Below are 19,105 nucleotides of genomic sequence, written 5' to 3' on the forward strand. Positions count from 1 at the left end.
GAAGCGCATAATTCGGTATATTAAAGGCACGTCTACATTTGGCATCACGTTGGGCCGCTATTCTACTCCTTCTTTGACCGCGTATACACTTGCTGACTGGGCGGGATGCCCTGATACGAGACGGTCTACTAGCGACTACTGCATATACTACGGTGATAATCTGATTTCTTGGTCTTCTAAGCGCCAAAGTACCGTCTCCAGATCCAGTGCGAAAGCCAAATATCGTGATGTTGCAAATGTTGTTGCTGAAATCTGCTGGCTTCGAAACCTCCTTCTCGAACTATATGAGCCGTTATCTCGTGGCACTCTCGTCTATTGTGATAACGTCAGCGCTATTTACTTATCGAGCAATCCAGTTCAACATCAACGCACCAAACATATTGAGCTGGATATCCATTTCGTGCGTGAACAAGTGCAACGTGGTCAGGTTCGGATTCTTCATGTTCCCTCTCGTTTCCAGATTGCAGACATCTTTACTAAGGGGCTGCCGCGTATATTCTTCGAAGATTTTAGATCCAGTCTCAGCATTCGGTCTCCTCTCGCTTCGATGGCGGGGGTATAATAGCAAGTGAATATTTCATATATTTGTATTGATTTGTAATTGATGTGAATTGATCTCTATCCTAAATTAGATATTCTAAATGTAATTATAAATACACAAGAATGAATGAGAGAGGGCATCGATCCTATTACTTCTATCAGTTATTCTCTATGATTGATAAATACCGATATAAATAATAATGATGCATATTCTTAAATAACTTTTTATTCTGTCACAAGGCATCTATTATGGTAAAATTTCTAAGAATCTTTCAAAAAAAGAAATAGCATGTCTGATTCATGACCATCCTTATAAAATGGAATCTTAACTCACCCAACCCATCACTTAGGTTATAGCCTAGTGGTCAAGAGAAATTATCTCTTGTAGGGAGACCAAGTTTCAACCCTTGGGAGGTGTAAGTATTTAAGGGAAAAAATTAGCCGTTAAAAAAAAAAAAAAACTCACCCAACCCCACTTGTGGTTTATCGTTGCAACTCACCCAACCCCAGTTGTGGTTTATCGTTGATTCTCTAAACTGTAGTTAGTGGTTCGATATATAATTTATGTTAAAAAAACACACGAAGCAGTGTAAAAAATTTAAAAATAATACCACTAAATCAGGGAAGAAATAATCCTTCCAAAGTTACACCTATTAACGTGTGGTAAAATCGACATTGCAATCCCAGAATAATGGATACGAAACAGAACTGATTTATCAACATACACTCTGATACCACATGTTTATCAGTTCTGTTTAATCATAATGGAAAACCTGAAAACATACACGTGATTGCAAACAAGCCAGCATAGAATCCAGTAATTGATGCAGCCATCGAGGTCGACATGCTTGTCAAGATGTTCTGGTTCCTCCTTAGGGTGCAATCTAATGATGGTGATGAAACCGAATAAAGGGAAAATCGGTTATGGAGAAGGGGTCGAGATTGATGTTGTTGAGTAATTAGGTTGTGTAACCTTTTAACCTCTACATTAGTCTCCTTATATATGCACCCAAGAGGAAACCTAATTGGTTAATAAGGGTAATATGGTCCATTAACAATTACCAACTAATTATTTAATAGGTTGTTATATATTTTGATCTATATAATGTAAATGATTATAATGACTACTAGATTAAATACAACTCCATAATATATTTAATCTTACAATACAAGTTAACATACAACACGGCCGGATGCTCCTGACTCTCATATGGTTCCGCCCCTGGTTGTATCATCCAAAAGTACCCCAAAGAAGGATTCTCAAAAACCACAAATGCATGACCAATGTTTGGATTATTGGTTGATGCTCTACTAGTTTTGTCTAAAAACCTACACAAGTGTGAAAATATCCATGGTTGATGCTACAATTAAATCATGCAACGACTGTCTAGTGGTTATTCAAAATTACAGGATTTAAAGTAAATCAACAAGACAACAACTAATACTGCGACCGAACCTTGGAACAACCATCCAACCCACTGGTTTCCAAGATTAAAGTTAACCGGAAAATGGAAACCTACTTCGACAACTACAAGATCTTTTTAAGTAGAACAAAGGATAAAATAATTACTATCTATTGCATTTTATTAAAAACAAATAAACTTTGAACAAAACTTAGTTTTTAGTGTAACTAAATTTTTATAACTATGAAGTCCATTTCTTATAACGTGAAGTAAAAGTTCAATCGTAGAGCTCTGCATGATTTTTCTTGTTCTCTCTTATGTATGTTTAAAAAATTATCCTTATGAGAACTTGACTTACAAACATAAAACACAAAATAGTTTCTAAACATGTTTGAGTTACTAAACACTTTCATATTCACATGTCAAGATCATCTAGCAATTAAAGATCAAGGAAGGGTGAAAAGCTTAAAGACAAAAAACACTTTGTAATCATTGTACATTTGTGACCCAAACTCATTTGTGAGAAGAGATGAGCATATTTGATATCTACCTTATTAAAGAGAAGTTGTGACAACCCGTACTTTCATGGTTAGTGTCGTTTAACCTCGTGATCTTTAATTTTGTGTCATTCCTTTTCACATTTCACAATACGTTACGAGAGGTGCATGTTATGTTAAACTGGTTAAACGTAATTCGTTGTACATGATCGTTATAATTGATTAATTATATGTTCGTTAATCGTTAAGTGTTAAACTAGTCGCACACTCGCTCACGGGCTGAATACCTTCTTCATACCACTCGACTGCTCTCGGTCGAGCTCCTTGAGCCCGAAATGGAGCCCAAGTTGGGTCCGACTCACATAACTCGAACACATGCACACACAAAGTTTTGATTAGTTTTCATTATTTCTAAAACACCAAATAGCAAACCCTAGCACTCTTTCCATTCCTCTTGGTGTCGACGGCAACTCGTCTGTATCGAAGCTCCTCCTTCGAAGAATAAAATTTTCGGTTAGTATGATTCACCAATGAATTGCATTGTATTCCTTGTTAATCCTGATTATGTGTTTACATAGTAAATGGTATTGGTGTGTATAAGATTTAATCATGATCTAGGATTTCGTCTATAAGATTTAATCATGATCTAGGATTTCGTCTAAAAATCCTGTACTGGTGGCCGAGCATGAAAGTCGACATAGCAACGTATGTGAGTAAATGCTTGACTTGTGCGAAAGTCAAGGTGGAATACCAAAACTGTCTGGTTTGCTCCAAGAACCAGAAATACCCATGTGGAAATGGGAACAGATCACAATGGATTTTTATCACCGGTCACCTAGAACTCAAAGTGGAAACGATACCATTTGGGTGATCGTTGATCGTCTCATGAAATCTGCACAATTCCTTGCAATCAAGGAAACTGACAAGTTTTCTCAACTGGCGGGTGTTTACTTAAAAGAACTGGTTTCTAGGCACGGGGTGTTAACCTCTATCATCTCTGATCGTGATCTGCGTTTTATATCTGATTTGTGGCAGGCGATGCACAAATCGTTCGGCTCACGTCTCGACATGAGCACTGCTTATCACCCTCAGACCGGATGGTCAAAGTGAACGAACCATCCAGACACTCGAAGACATGCTGCGATCATGTGTGATCGACTTTGGTAAAGGTTGGGAAAGACATCTACCTTTAGTAGAGTTTTCCTACAACAACAGATACCATTATAGCATTTAGGTAGCTCCGTTCGAGGCGTTGTACGCACGGAAATGTCGATCTCCTCTTTGTTGGGCTGAGGTGGGTGACAGCCAAATCACAGGTCCAGAACTCGTACTTGAAACTTCTGAGAAGATCGTCCAAAATTAGAAATCGTATGGCAGCAGCACGTGATCGCTAGAAAAGCTACGTTGACAAGCGTAGGAAATCTTTGGAGTTCGCCGTGGGTGATCGTGTTTTATTAAAAGTTTCACCCTGGAAAGGTGTGGTTCGATTTGGGAAACGAGGTAAACTGAATCTGCGCTACGTTGGGCCATTCAAAATTCTGGAAAGAATCAGTAAGGTGACCTACAAACTTGAATTACCTGACGAACTTGGTAATGTTCACTACGTTTTTCACGTCTCAAATCTGAAAAGTGTTTATCCGATGAAACACTAGTGGAACCTTTACAAGAGCTGAAGATCGATGACAAGTTGCAGTTTGTTGAGGAACCTATCAAAATCATGGACCGGGAAGTTAAGGTTCGTAAACACAGTCGAATCCCAATCATGAGAGTTTGTTGGAACTCAAGACGTGGACCGGAGTTCACGTGGGAACACGAGGATCAGATGAAGCTCAAGTATCCTCACTTGTTCAAAACTGCTGAATCAAATCCTGATGCAACTGGTGAATTTTGGGACGAAATTCCCTTTCAAGTTGGGGATGATGTGACACCCGAGGAAAATCTACAGTCATCTTGACCTATCATTTCACTTCTCCGAGACTATTTATCAAATTCCGGGACGAAGTTTCTGTCAAGTTGGGGATGATGTGACAACCCGTACTTTCAAGGTTTGTGTCACTTAACCTCGTGACCTTTAATTTCATATCAATCCTTTTCACACGTCACAATACGTTACGATAGGTGCATGTTATGTTAAACTGGTTAAACGTAATTGGTTGTACATGGTCGTTATAATTGAATGATTATATGTTCGTTAATTGTTAAGTGTTAAACAAGTCGCACACTCGCTCCACGGGCCGAATACCTTCTTCATACCACTCAACTGCTCTCGGCCCAGCTCCTTGAGCCCGAAACGGAGCCCAAGTTGGGTCCGACTCACATAACTCGAACACATGCACACACAAAGTTATGATTAGTTTTCATTATTTCTAAAACACCAAATAGCAAACCTTAGCACTCTTTCCTTTCCTCTTGGTGTCGACGATAACTCGTCTGTATCGAAGCTCTTCTCCTTCGAAGCATAAACTTTTCGGTTAGTATGATTCACCAATGAATTGAATTGTATTCCTTGTTAATCCTGATTATGTGTTTACATAGTAAATGGTATTAGTGTGTATATGATTTAATCATGATCTTGGATTTCGTCTATAAACTGAATTGAATGTGGTCGATCATTGGTATGTGTTAAACGATTTGTATGGGTGATTAATAAGGGTTTTCGGTGATTGTTTGTGATATAACTAATGTTCAGTTGGGTCGAACACGTCAATGGGCCGCACACTTCACACTTAGGCCAAACATTGCAAGTGGACCGCACACTCGTGACCCGGTTGCACACTTAAGTGTGGATCGTACACTTTCAGGTGGGCCGACGAGCTGTGGGACTTACTGGGTCGTATAATTGGAACCAGGCAGCACACTTATATGGGCCTCAGGTTTTCTTGGGCTATATGATTATACGATGTTAGTAGACCGTATGTTGTGTGATTAACTATTAAGACTTGTATGAATGTTGATACGTGTATTTCATATATGATACTTGTTTAATGTGTGTAAAGAATACGTGATTTAAGTGTATACGAAACTGATTGTCATTGGTAACCACATTAGGGTTTGGTTAACCAACTTGGAACAAGTAACTTAACTTACCGAACAAATCTAAGGTGAGTTCACTACTCTTTCACAAGCATGCGTCCTGGGGAGGGACAAAGAAATTAATATTCTGGGGAAGAATACTTTTTACTGGGTTTAGCTTCGATGTTGGATAATACACTCAACTCTATCACTTTAAGTCCCATCTTACTACCGAACTAGTTGCCGGGGAGGCAATAGGGTATTAGCTGATAGCACTATTAGACTTGACAACCTCACACCATACCGGGGAGGAGAGGCGTGAACTAATGACCTTAACCACATGACCAATGTTGATAGGCATTGGGGAAGGGCAAACAAACTGATGTCACTGCGGTATCGAGTTATTATCAACATGCCTTTAAACTAAACACTTGGCAACTAAACATTTAACAAAACTGTGAACTCGCCAGCTTTATGCTGATACACTTTTCTGCATGCTTGCAGGTCGATAAATACGTGATGTGGAATTTGCAGTCGGGGATGCTGGAGTGGTCATGGGTCATGATAAATGGAAAGACGAGATGTGTTGATTTATTTTCAAACACTTTGGATTTTAAATTGTTTAAACGTTGAGTTATGCTTCCGCTGAACGTAAATTTGTCTTAAACGAACGTTTTGATATACACAATTTACATTGAATGGGTATTTCTAATTATTATATTACTATTAGTTTAATGTGATTAGTGGCTAGATCCTTGTACGTCACATGTCTTGCGGGGGTTTCCGCATGTGGTATTTTGGGGCTGTGACAGAAGTCATTAGTGATTACTATCAAGCTTAGTGATAAGTTGTAAACATGTATCTCTACCTAATTTAGAGAGTAGAAAACCTCTTGATCGAGTATTAGTAAGTGAATGTTAGGTGGATTAGTTAGCACTTACTGAACCAATATATTGTTTTGTACCGGATATTTTTATCCCTTCTCTACTTATTTTACTTAGAAGTGTTAACATAAGTTGATGTGAAATCTTTAGAAGTCTTATCAAATTAGAAAGAACACATTCAACCTCTTAGGTATTACAAGTTAAGTACACTTAATTTAGTTTTCAATTAATATTTAATTGCACGTTAGCATTGCATATCACCCGTATACGAACGGACAATTAAACTAAACTCACTAAACTTAGCTGAGTTTTAGTATGCACATCAGGTTAAAGTTGGATAGCTAGAGAGTTTTGGGTTTTGACACTTGTGAAGGCTGCCATTAGAAGATTAGGATCTCGTCTATGTTTATGTTTATGTTTTACACTAAAGACAACTGCTTAATGACTTAGATGTTATGTTTAAACTTTCCGCTACTTGGTAATGAAATTTATGGTTAAATTGTAAATCCAAGAGTTGAGACCCCCGGGTTTAGGGTATTTCACCGAACTTCTTCAACACTACACTAAATAGCAGGGGCGGATCTATGTAGAAGCTAGGAGTTGCACGGGTTACCCGTCAACTCTTTTAGCAAAATGGGTTTTTTTTATTTTCTTTGTCTTGGAATATCTCTAAGCAAATATTAGGAGTGGCTGTAACCCACGTGGGTCACAACCATTTATTAATTGCTTTTAATTTTATTTATTATTTACAATCTATAATATATAATAAACATCAAAGATATGGGCTGACGTGGCACATGATAAGAGCATCTAAATGTGGGTTTGGGAGGGAAAAAATTCGGCTCTTTTTTTCTTGATATGGGCAGACACGGGATCCGGGCTTTGACCCGGATATAAATACCTTCTAAAACACGCTTCTTTTGTAATCCCTGTTCTAAACCCTAGCCTCCCCTCCCTTCCTCTTCTACATCAGTCATCGCCGCCATCACTGAATAACAATCTCTGAATAAGGATTAAGATATCAATCAACCACTACAGGTATGTTCTTGATCTTCAAATTAACTCACATTTGAAACCCTATTTTCCTTCTACTTCTCTCCCGTCGCTCTCTACTTCTCTCTTAAAAACCCTCATCTGCTACCGTCTTTGTGTTCATCGTTTTCGAATAACATCCGTTCAAATCCAGGTAGGTTAACTGTTAATCATAGATTTGAACCGTTGCTTGATTTCTACAGAGTTTTTCCCGGTGTGTTCTTTGTTTTTTTGTTTGATTTTGCATATAGTCAGATTCTTTTGGTTGTTTCAGAGGTTTTTGATTCCATACACAACATTTTAACTTCGCTAACCCCTAACCATCTCTCTTATGTGATTATCCTTTTCTCAATTATCTGTAAATCTTGGCAAGTGGCATCCTCCAGCGTCGGCGTCGATCTCAAAGGCAGTCCAAATGATGGTGATAAACGGTGGTAGTAGTTTGCAACAAATGGAGGTGTCGACTCTAGGGTTTCGGGTACCCGGCAATGACGACAACCAATAGTCCTGGCGGCGATGGACATCCTTGATGGTTGTGGTTAAAATGGTGGTGGAGATTGTTCTTAAATGTTGAATTATAATATGGATTTGGTGTTTTTATTTTCTGCAGTGATGTTTCCAATAACAATCTTTATGGCACAATACATGTGGATGGTCCTTTCATAAGTTTCATGATCGAAAGGTATTTCTCATACCATATCAAAATTCAAAAGGGGTATTAAAATTAATTGTTCATTTTTATTGTTAGCTTGGAAAAACAACAGACTGAATGGACCCGAGCTGCAAGGACTCGTGTATTATGATTTTGGATGCTAAATTACAAAAACTAGTATTAAGTAGCCCCCGCGTTGCGGCGGGGGCGAGCACTAATGCCACACTATTCCCAGTGACCACCGACACTGAAGTTGCACCGTGTTAAGGTGAAGAAATTAAACCGAAACGTAAAACATAGAATAAAATAACTAAGTTGATCTAGGACTCGCGCGTTACGATGAACTCGCGTCTATTTTTTCCCGTTTGACAGGTTCATCGTAATCTATATATAATATATATCATTACCACTATACAAACCATAACACATACATTACAACAACCATTGCATCAATATGTTGCAAATTATATTTATACAAGATTTTGACTAAATTAGTTAGATTATTATAAATAATAATAATTTACAAATAAAATATCACAACTTTGAATGGATCAAACTGATTGAATATGGTAAGATAATGAAACCATTATTTGATTAGGATACAACCACTTAAGCACAATTTACAACCATACATGAATTACAAAACAGATTGAATTTGGTAAGGTAATGAAACCGTTATTTGTTTCTCTCAGCCGTCCACCAATCCAAAGCTCGGGATTGGAAGACGCCGGTGGCGTTCAGAGTGCAGAGATTATCAGGATAGCCACTCTGGCGCAGGGTGACCTCAATCGAATCAAACCATTGGAACAGGGCCGTAGGGCCTTCTTCGCCAGTAAATTCTTTCGGACCGCAAGCTTTGAACTGCTTGAAGTTAAAAACAGGCTTTGGCGAATCTGTCCTGGACTCTTTAGAAGACTTGCTGGCACTCTCGTGCAGGTCGCTAACAATCTGAGGAATGACTTTCGCTATCTGCTTAGCGACGAGAGCAGCAAGGCGTTTGTCTTTCTGGTTTTGGCGAGCAGTTCGAGAGTGAAGGGATCCAGATGACGACATCGTCTGCAACAGACATCGCCACAGGATTCAAACACAATATAATCGAATCTCACCTCACACGCCTAATACCACTAAAGCTCAGGAACACCATCATGAAACACATAAACACATAGGCATATAAACACATATTCCCATAAGCACATAAAACGTAAGGTACATAGGGCACATAGTAACACATAGAAGCATATAGAAGCAGTCAGAATACAGAAACCTATCATTCAAAGTTCGCAAGCGTTCGAGAATAGCGTTTGTGATTAGCGAGTACACAGCGAGTAACATAGCATGCGATTACCCACAAGCAGTAGCGATTTGTTAGCGTATTGAGGTAGATGTGTAGTGCGATTTGTGTACGTCGATCAAAGCGAAGCGAAAAGTGAATAAAATCACCAAAAATCGAATCACTTAACCAAGTAACATCACATAAATTTGGTAAATCCACATCAAAGAAACGAATATCAGAGTCGGCAGTTGCGAGCTTAGAATCGAAACACAAAAAAATCGAGAATGGATTGTCTGCGTCCTTCGCCGAAATACGTCTACCAGCCAAGGTGATTCGACTATTCACAAGGACTTTTGGTACACCCTTTGGCCTTCAGGACTGTGCTCTCGCATCGAATTTAGGCGAATGGCACGCATCCCTCCAGTTACAGTGTGACTTCAAGCCGCGTCGAGACTTTGGTGAGAGTTTTGTAAAACCAAAATAAAGTTCGGAAAAAGTCAGCAAGGTTCGGGTTTCACCCCTGGCTTGACAACTATGTTCCTGTTTTGATAAAATAGAGAAGAAAATCTGCGTTAAAGTACGGATTTCACTCCTGATTCAACGCAAATTCTCGTGTTTATAGATAAAAGTGTGGGTCGAACAAGTAATCTAGTCGAGAGTTTGCGGTTTTCACATCAAATCTCGACCGAATCACTTGTTTATTTTCGAAAATTAGTGTGCAGTGATAGTGTAGCGTAAGCGAGAATAGCGAGAGGTAGCAAGTAAGCTCGTGCGATAACCCCTAAAGGGCATGCACAAGTCGGTCTGTTGGTACTTAGACTATAGACTAGGTCATTTCTAAGACATCGACCCGGACTAAGTCGGGTCTTGCCTAATTCCCTATAGTTATGGCTCTGATACCAATCTGTCACACCCCAACCGATGGCGGAATCATCGGGGCGCGACACTGAGCGAAACAGATTGTCCAGGAGAAATCCATAACAACTAACTTTACCAAATATTTAAGTTAAGTCCCATACCATAACATATTTAGCAAATAAGTTAATACAGACATAATATCTCAAAGACAAATAAATTGTTTCGACAACTCAGATTTCAAATAAAATAAATTGTTCGTTTGTTTCTAGACTCTTCCTAACTTAGTTCCACAAAGCAAGCATCCTAGCAGATAGCATCCTAAACACCTGTCACATACGTTAAAATAAAAGTCAATACACATAGTGTAAAGGTGAGCATACAAGTTTGATATAGCATAATAAAGTTTGAAATCATTTACGCATAACCGGCATGTACAACGTATAATGTGAAGCATGTAAGTTATCGACAAAGATTCTATCAATACCAATGACTGCGATTTGACTGCGAGTAACGAGTGCGCAACACATGTTCACCACTGAGAACACGTGAAGTAATATCCTTAAGAACCCTAGTCCACGACAGGTGCTGAGTCCAAACTATAGTACTATCATTGCTAAGGCAGGTAGACAGCAATCAATGTGTAAACATAACAAACAGGCATTCATCGAGTCACGTATAACATGCAATAGCAGTTAGTGTATAAATAGTGTTTGCGTTGTGTGTCGGTTGTGATTTGAATATAGATAACGTATGTAACACCCAAAAGTGCATAAAGCAAAAAGGGATCGAGTATACTCACAGATTGTGTTTAACAAGTAAACACGCTCTTGGATTGAAGGGAGTGCTGAGAGAGATTAGCCTGAACAGTTAACGATAAACGATAAGTGGCGCGTAAAACGGTGCAATGGTACCAAGTGTCGGATGGCAATCCGATCGGATGGCCAGTCGATCGGATGACAATCCGTTCGGATGGTCATCCGATCGGATGGCCATTCGATTGGATTGTCATCTTATTTGGTGAGGATGTGTTTGTGTATGATGGTTTGTACTTTGAAGTTTCTGTTATAGCATTTTGAAAACAGAGAAGTATCTCTACCTTTCAGGTCGGTCGATCGAACGGCGGCTCGATCGGACGGCGATCCGTTCGGCGAGACTTTTCTCAGAGAACAAGTTCACAGCAGTGTTGTCACTCGATCGGATGATCTACCGATCGGGTGACAATCCGTTAGAACTAGAAGTGCATTGAACATGTTGAAAATTGTTTAAGTGTTGAAGTCCAAATATCACATGGTCGGATGGTCATTCGATCGGATGGCAATCTGATCGGTCGGCAATCCGTTCGACGTTCAAAGCTTTGAAAAGCTGAAATAATAGTCTAAGTATTGAACCAAGTGCAAGTCGGCTGTCCGATCGGATGGCAATCCGATCGGAAGGTAATCCGATCGGACGGCAATCCGTCCCAACGGCCTGGTCGTCTTGACACTTGATTGTTTTGGAAGTTGTAGTTTTGATCGAGACGATGAGATAACGTGCCAAACAATAGAAGCCTCGTTAAGATTCAAGTGACCTGATCGGACAGGAACCACCCTAGTCCGACCAGTTAACTGTTCGTGACGGTGTTTCATGTTTAGCCCGAGATCGATTGTCTTGTTGATAGGATCCAGATCTTGAACCAACACATCACTAGGAAGGAGTAGAAGATTAGAACAAGCTCCGATTCTATCGGTTTTTGAGTGTATTGAGTGTAAAAGAGTTGAAAGAAAGTTAGAAAACCATCTTTCAATCCTTTTCACCATCAATATGTTCAGATCTATGCAAGATCTATGTTCATTAATGTGAAAATCGTCCAGATCTAAGTTGTTCTTGGTGGATTGAAGCCAAAACATGAAGTTCATAAGAACTCCATGATGACATCACCCTAGAACACCTCAAATCCACTGATTTCACTGTTAAAAGTTAAGATTCAAAAGATAGAAAGGCGAAGGAGCACGTGTAGATCATGAAAGTACAAGATTTAGGTTGAAAACTTACAAGAATCGCGAGAAATCGAGAGAAAGAAGGGCTGAAGCGAGCTGGGTCGAGTGGAGAGCTGTCACATGACAAATGAAGTGACAGGTAGGTATTTATAGGGTTTCCCAAAAAGGAAAGTGCAAGGGATGGAGTGGGTCACTGATCGGATGGCTGTCTGATCGGGCGGCAATCCGATCGGTTGACCATCGGATCGAGCAGTCACTCGACCGAGTGGTTCCGACGATTGGGTTTAGGTGTTTCGTTTCGTGCGTTGAGTTTTGCGATGCGATAGAGTTTCCCATTAATCCCAACTACTATATCTAACATACAATCATCCTAAATAACTTGCGTTTAGCGTCTGCGATTCGATTGCGATAGCGTTTCGATTAATCACCATAACATAAACATAATTAAACATGCACAAGTAGCACATAAATAGCACACACATGTAAAATAATATCAAGAACGCATAATTCGAGTTGTGAATGCGATTGCGATGCGATAAGCGATCACACATGCGATGAACATCGATTAAACCTCGATTATTAACAAGTACTCCACATAATACAGCTAATGCTATAAAATAAATAGATTATCTGCAAGTCAAAGAAGTCAAAACAGTAGTTGGGCAAGGAGTGACAGATCGTAATTAGCAATTTTTTCTTCCTTTGACTTCAATGTTGACTTTGACTTTCAAAACACGGGGTGTTACAACCTCCCCTAGTTGAGGGAATTTCGTCCCGAATTTAGGCTTTAGCCTTGACAAACAACTGTGGGTATTTGCCTTCATGTCGCTTTCGAGTTCCCAAGTGAACTCTGCGCCTCGTTTGCCTTCCCATCGGACCTTCCCAATGGGAATGCGCGAGCGTCTGAGCTGCTTGGTTTGGCGGTCCATGATCTTCTCCACAAAGTGTAGTGTTTCGTTCACTTGAAGATTTTCTAGAGGTACTTATAAATCATGCTCAGCCAGGAACTTTCTGAGGTTTGACACGTGGAAAGTCGGGTGGACGTTGCTAAGTTCCTCCGGTAGTTCGAGTCTGTAAGCCACCTTTCCGATCCTTTCCAGAATCTTAAAGGGTCCAACATATCGAGGTGCGAGCTTTCCTTTCTTTCCGAATCTGACCACACCCTTCCAAGGTGATGCCTTTAGGAGTACGTGGTCGCCAACGTCAAATTCCAAGGGGCTTGCATCGTCTATCAGCGTAACTTTTCTGATGACTCCGAGCTTTCAGCATATTGTCTCGAATTTGGAGGATTTTGTCACTCGTTTCTTGCAATAGCTCAGGACCAGTTATTTGCGTGTCACCGATCTCGTGCCATACAATAGGCGATCGACATTTTCTTCTGTATAATGCCTCAAACGGTGCCATTTGAATGCTAGAATGATAACTGTTATTCTACGAGAATTCGACTAAAGGTGAGTATGCGTCCCAATTACCACTGAAATCTATGACACGCGAACGGAGCATGTCCTCAAGGGTACGAATCGTTCTTTCAGTCTGACCGTCGGTTTGGGGATGGAAAGCGGTACTTAGATTTAGCGTAGTACCGAGAGCAGATTGAAATGTTTCCCATAGACGCGAGGTAAACCGAGCATCGCGGTCAGAGATGATGTCACAAGGCATCCCATGTCGACAAATGATCTCATTGGTGTAGATTCGGGCTAATCTTTCTACCTAAAAGTCTTCTCGTATCGGCAGAAAATGAGCAGATTTGGTCAAACGATCAATGACAACCCAGATGCTGTCGTGAGCTGATGTCGTGCTCAGAAGTTTCGCTATGAAGTCCATCACTATGCTCTCCCATTTCCACATGGGAATTTCGGGTTGGGCGAGCAAGCCAGAGGGTCTTTGATGCTCGGCATTGACTTTCGAGCAAGTCAGGCACTTCAAAACATATAAAGCGATATCTTTCTTCATGCCCGACCACCAGTACTTGTAGCGCAGGTCCTGGTACATTTTATCGGCTCCGGGATGAATATAATATCGGGACTTGTGGGCTTCGTCCATCAAAATTTGTCGCAAATCAGTCCGCTTAGGGATCCAAATTTGGTCCAGATAATGGAATATCCCATTCAACTTAATCACTGGCTGGGCTCCATCGTTGAGAATTCTTTCTTTCTTCAAAGTGCGCTCGGTGAAACAAGCATGTTTGGCTTCGCGGATGAGAGTTTCGAGATAATGCTGGGCTTGAATATTACGAGCGCTAGGCAAATAGCTTCGTCGGCTTAAAGCATCAGCAATGACATTTGCTTTGCCAGGATGATAACGAATCTCACAGTCGTAATCGTTGAGAAGTTCCACCCATCGGCATTGATGCATGTTAAGTTCCTTCTGGCTGAAGATGTGTTGTAGGCTTCTATGGTCAGTGAAGACCGTACACTTTGTACCTTAAAGGTAGTGTAGCCAAATCTTCAACACAAAAACAACTACGCCTAGCTCGAGGTCATGGGTTGTGTAGTTCTTCTCGTGGATCTTGAGCTGACGAGATGCGTAAGCGATAACCTTGTCTCGTTGCATGAGAAAACAACCAAGACCAAGGTTCGAGGCATCGCAGTAGACCACGAAATCGTCGTTTCCGTCGGGTAAAGCAAGGACGGGAGGATTGCAAAGCATATGCTTGAGGGTTTTAAAGGCAGTCTCTTGTCCGGTTCCCCAAACAAAAGGCTTGTCTTTATGCGTGAGAGAAGTAAGCGGCACGACGATTTCAGAGAATCCTTCGATAAATCGGCAATAATAGCCTGCTAGTTCGAGAAAAGAACGGACTTCAGAGGGGTTCTTAGGTGTAACCCAACTCTTAACAACTTCGATCTTCGCGTGGTCGACATGAATACCTTGACTATTGACAATATGACCGAGGAATTGAACCTCCTCCAACCAAAATTCACACTTGGAGAACTTGGCATAGAGTCGATTCCCCTGGAGTAGTTCGAGAACCAAACGTAGATGTTGTGTGTGTTCGGCTTTCGACTTGGAATAGATCAGGATATCATCGATGAACACGATGATGAAGCAGTCAAGAAACGGTTTACACACGCGATTCATCAGATCCATGAAAACAGCGGGTGCGTTGGTCAAACCAAAAGGCATAACAACAAACTCATAGTGGCCGTAACGAGTGCGAAAAGCGGTTTTGGGTATATCCTCCTCTGGGATGCGTAACTGGTGATAGCCTGAGTGTAGATCAATCTTCGAGAAACACGTAGCACCTTGTAACTGGTCAAACAAATCGTCGATTTGAGGCAGGGGATAGCGATTCTTGATTGTCAGCTTATTCAGTTCCCTATAGTCGATGCACATCCAGAACGGCCCATCCTTCTTTTTGATGAAAAGGACTGGTGCGCCCCAAGGAGAGGTGCTAGGGCGAATGAAGCCTTTATCAAGCAATTCCTGGAGCTGACTCGAGAGTTCGCGCATTTCGGACGAAGCGAGTCGATAAGGAGCTCTAGCCACAAGGTTGGCTCCAGGAATGAGGTCGATACAAAAGTCGATATCACGACTAGGAAGTAGACCTGGAAGTTCATCGGGAAAGACATTAGGGAATTCACAAACAACAGGTACCTGGTTTAACCCCTTTTCTTTCTTTTCCTTCTCCGCTACTACAATGTTAGCCAAGAAAGCTCTGTATTCCTTGCGGAGATACTTGCTAGCTTGGACACATGACATGAGTTTGAGACCTTTCGAAGGAGTTTCACCATACACACACAGTTGATCACCATTCAAGAGCAAGAATCGAATCATCTTGTCGAAGCAAACAACTTTAGCATGATTTTCGCGAAGAAAGTCCATGCCTACTATGATGTTAAAACTACCGAGCTTCATCGGAATATGGTCGATAGGGAAGATGTGATTGTTGATTTCGAGAGTACAATCACGAAGAACAGAATTGAGGACGACGGTTCTTCCGGTGGCAACTTCAACATCGAACGTCGAGGGGAGATGGGAGCGCTTACGATTAAGGAGCTTTTCGAATTCAAACGACACAAAACAGTTATCGGCTCCAGTATCAAACAAACAAGAAGCATATATACCATTCACAAGGAACGTACCATTAACCACATTGTTGTCAGCCTGAGCCTGGCGCGCATTGTGGTTGAAGGTTCGGGCGCGAGCTGCTTGTTGCTGAGTTGCTGCTGTTGTGGCTCTTGCTTCACTACTCGATTCGGGCACATGTTCACGAAATGGTTGGGATCACCACACATGAAGCAAGCTCTAGCATGGATCGCGGGCGCAGGAGCCGCTTGTTGGCCTTGAGGAACGGGAAGTGGAGCTTGTTGAGCAGTAGCTGGAGCTGGAACTTCACGTGGACCTGTACGACAGTTGGCGGTGAAGTGACCGTACATGTTACAATGCACACAGTATCTACAGGCGATTCCCACTGGGTGATGATAGGTACATGTCGGGCAGGCAGGGTGAGGGCCAGTATAAGCACGCTTTGCAGGTGGTGCTTGGGTAACTGGTGCTGCAGTTGATCGGTGTTGAGGTTGCTGCTGAGCTGGTATAGCTTGAAGCGGGGCAGCGGTAGTGACAACACAGTTCTTGTTGCTGGAGTTGTTGTTGTTCTTCCTCTTGCGACGAGAGGACTTTGAAGACTGAGGAGCGGCGGCGGTTTCAGCAGTTGCAGTGGTGGTAGCTTGATGCAGATTCTTCGTGGCTTTATCCCAGACACCATCCTTGACTCTCTTATCATTGATCTCAGCGGCGAGCAGATAAGTTTCTTCAGTCGTCGTTGTCTTTGCAGCTTGAACGAAATCAGCCACACAATCCGGCAGAGCACGGATGTACTTCTTGATGGTGATTTCGGGCGTCTTAACTTGATCCGGTCAGATTATGCTGAGCTATTTGAAGCGAGCAGTCAAAGCAGCATTGTCACCATACTTCTGCTTGATATGCCAGAATTCGTCTTCCAACTTTCGGCGCTCATGGGGAGGGCAGAACTCTTCCATCATGACGTTCTTCAACGCATCCCACGTCAAATCGTAAGCTGCATCATTTCCGCGTTTGTTTCTCTCAGCCGTCCACCAATCCAAAGCTCCGGATTAGAAGACGCCGATGGCGTTCAGAGTGCGGAGCTTATCAGGACAGCCACTCTTGCGCAGGGTGACCTCGATCGAATCAAATCATTGGAACAGGGCCGTAGGGCCTTCTTCGCCAGTAAATTCTTTCGGACCGCAAGCTTTGAACTTCTTAAAATTAAAAACAGGCTTTGGCGAATCTGTCCTGGACTCTTCAGAAGACTTGCTGGCACTCTTGTGCAGGTCGCTAACGATCTGAGGAATGACTTTCGCTATCTGCTTAGCGACGAGAGCAGCAAGGTGTTTGTCTTTTTGGTTTTGGCGAGCAGTTCGAGAGTGAAGGGATCCAGATGACGACATCGTCTGCAACAGACATCGCCACAGGATTCAAACACAATATAATCGAATCTCACCTCACACGCCTAATACCACTAAAGCTCAGGAACACCATCATGCAACACATAAACACATAGGCACATAGGGCACATAGTAGCACATAGAAGCATATAGAACCAGTCAGAATACAGAAACCTATCATTCAAAGTTCGCGCGAGTTTGAGAATAGCGTTTGCGATTAGCGAGTACATAGCGAGTAACATAGCATGCGATTACCCACAAGCAGCAGCGATTTGTTATCGTATTGAGGTAGATGTGTAGTGCGATTTGTGTGCGTCGATCAAAGCGAAGCGAAGAGCGAATAAAATCACCAAAAATCGAATCACATAACCAATTAAGATCACATAAATTAGGTAAATCCACTTAAAAACGACGAATATCAGAGTCGGCAGTTGCGAGCTCAGAATCGAAACACATAAAAATCGAGAATGGATTGTCTGCGGCCTTCACCGAAATACGTCTACCAGCCAAGGTGATTCGACTATTCACAAGGACTTTTGGTACACCCTTTGGCCTGCAGGACTGTGCTCTCGCCTTGAATTTGGGCGAATGGCGCGCATCCCTCCAGTTACAGCGTGACTTCAAGCCGTTGGAGTTCGTCGAGACTTTGGTGAGAGTTTTGTAAAACCAAAATAAAGATCGGAACAAGTCAACAAGGTTCGGGTTTCACCCCTGGCTTGACAACTTTGTTCCTGTTTTGATAAAAAAGAGAAGAAAATATGTGTTAAAGTATGGATTTCACTCCTGATTCAACGCAAATTCTCGTGTTTATAGATAAAAATCCGGGTCGAACTAGTAATCTAGTCGACAGTTTGCGGTTTTCACACCTAATATCGACCGAATCACTTGTTTATTTTCGAAAATTAGTGTGCAGTGATAGTGTAGCGTAAGCGAGAATAGTGAGAGGTAGCAAGTAAGCTCGTGCGATAACCCCTAAAGGGCATGCACAAGTCGGTCTGTTGGTACTTAGACTATAGACTAGGTCATTTCTAAGACATCGCCCAGACTAGGTCGAGTCTTTCCTAATTCCCTATAGTTATGGCTCTGATACCAATCTGTCACACCCCAACCGATGGCGGAATCATCGGGGCGCGGCACTGAGCGAAACAGATTGTCCAGGAGAAATCCTTAACAACTAACTTTACCAAATATTTAAGTTAAGTCCCATACCATAACATATTTAGCAAATCAGTTAATACAGACATAATATCTCATAGACAAGTAAATTGTTTCGACAACTCAGATTTCAAATAAAATAAATTGTTCGTTTGTTTCTAGACTCTTCCTAACTTGGTTCCACAAAGCAAGCATCCTAGCAGATAGCATCCTAAACACCTGTCACATACGTTAAAATAAAAGTCAATACACATAGTGTAAAGGTGAGCATACAAGTTTGATATAGCATAATAGTGTTCGAAATCGTTTACGCATAACCGGCATGTACAACGTATAATGTCAAGCTTGTAAGTTATCGGCAAAGATTCTATCAATACCAATGACTGCAATTTGACTGCGAGTAACGAGTGCGCAACAC

Source organism: Helianthus annuus, chromosome 1, assembly GCF_002127325.2.
Source record: "Helianthus annuus cultivar XRQ/B chromosome 1, HanXRQr2.0-SUNRISE, whole genome shotgun sequence".
Lineage (NCBI taxonomy): Eukaryota > Viridiplantae > Streptophyta > Magnoliopsida > Asterales > Asteraceae > Helianthus > Helianthus annuus.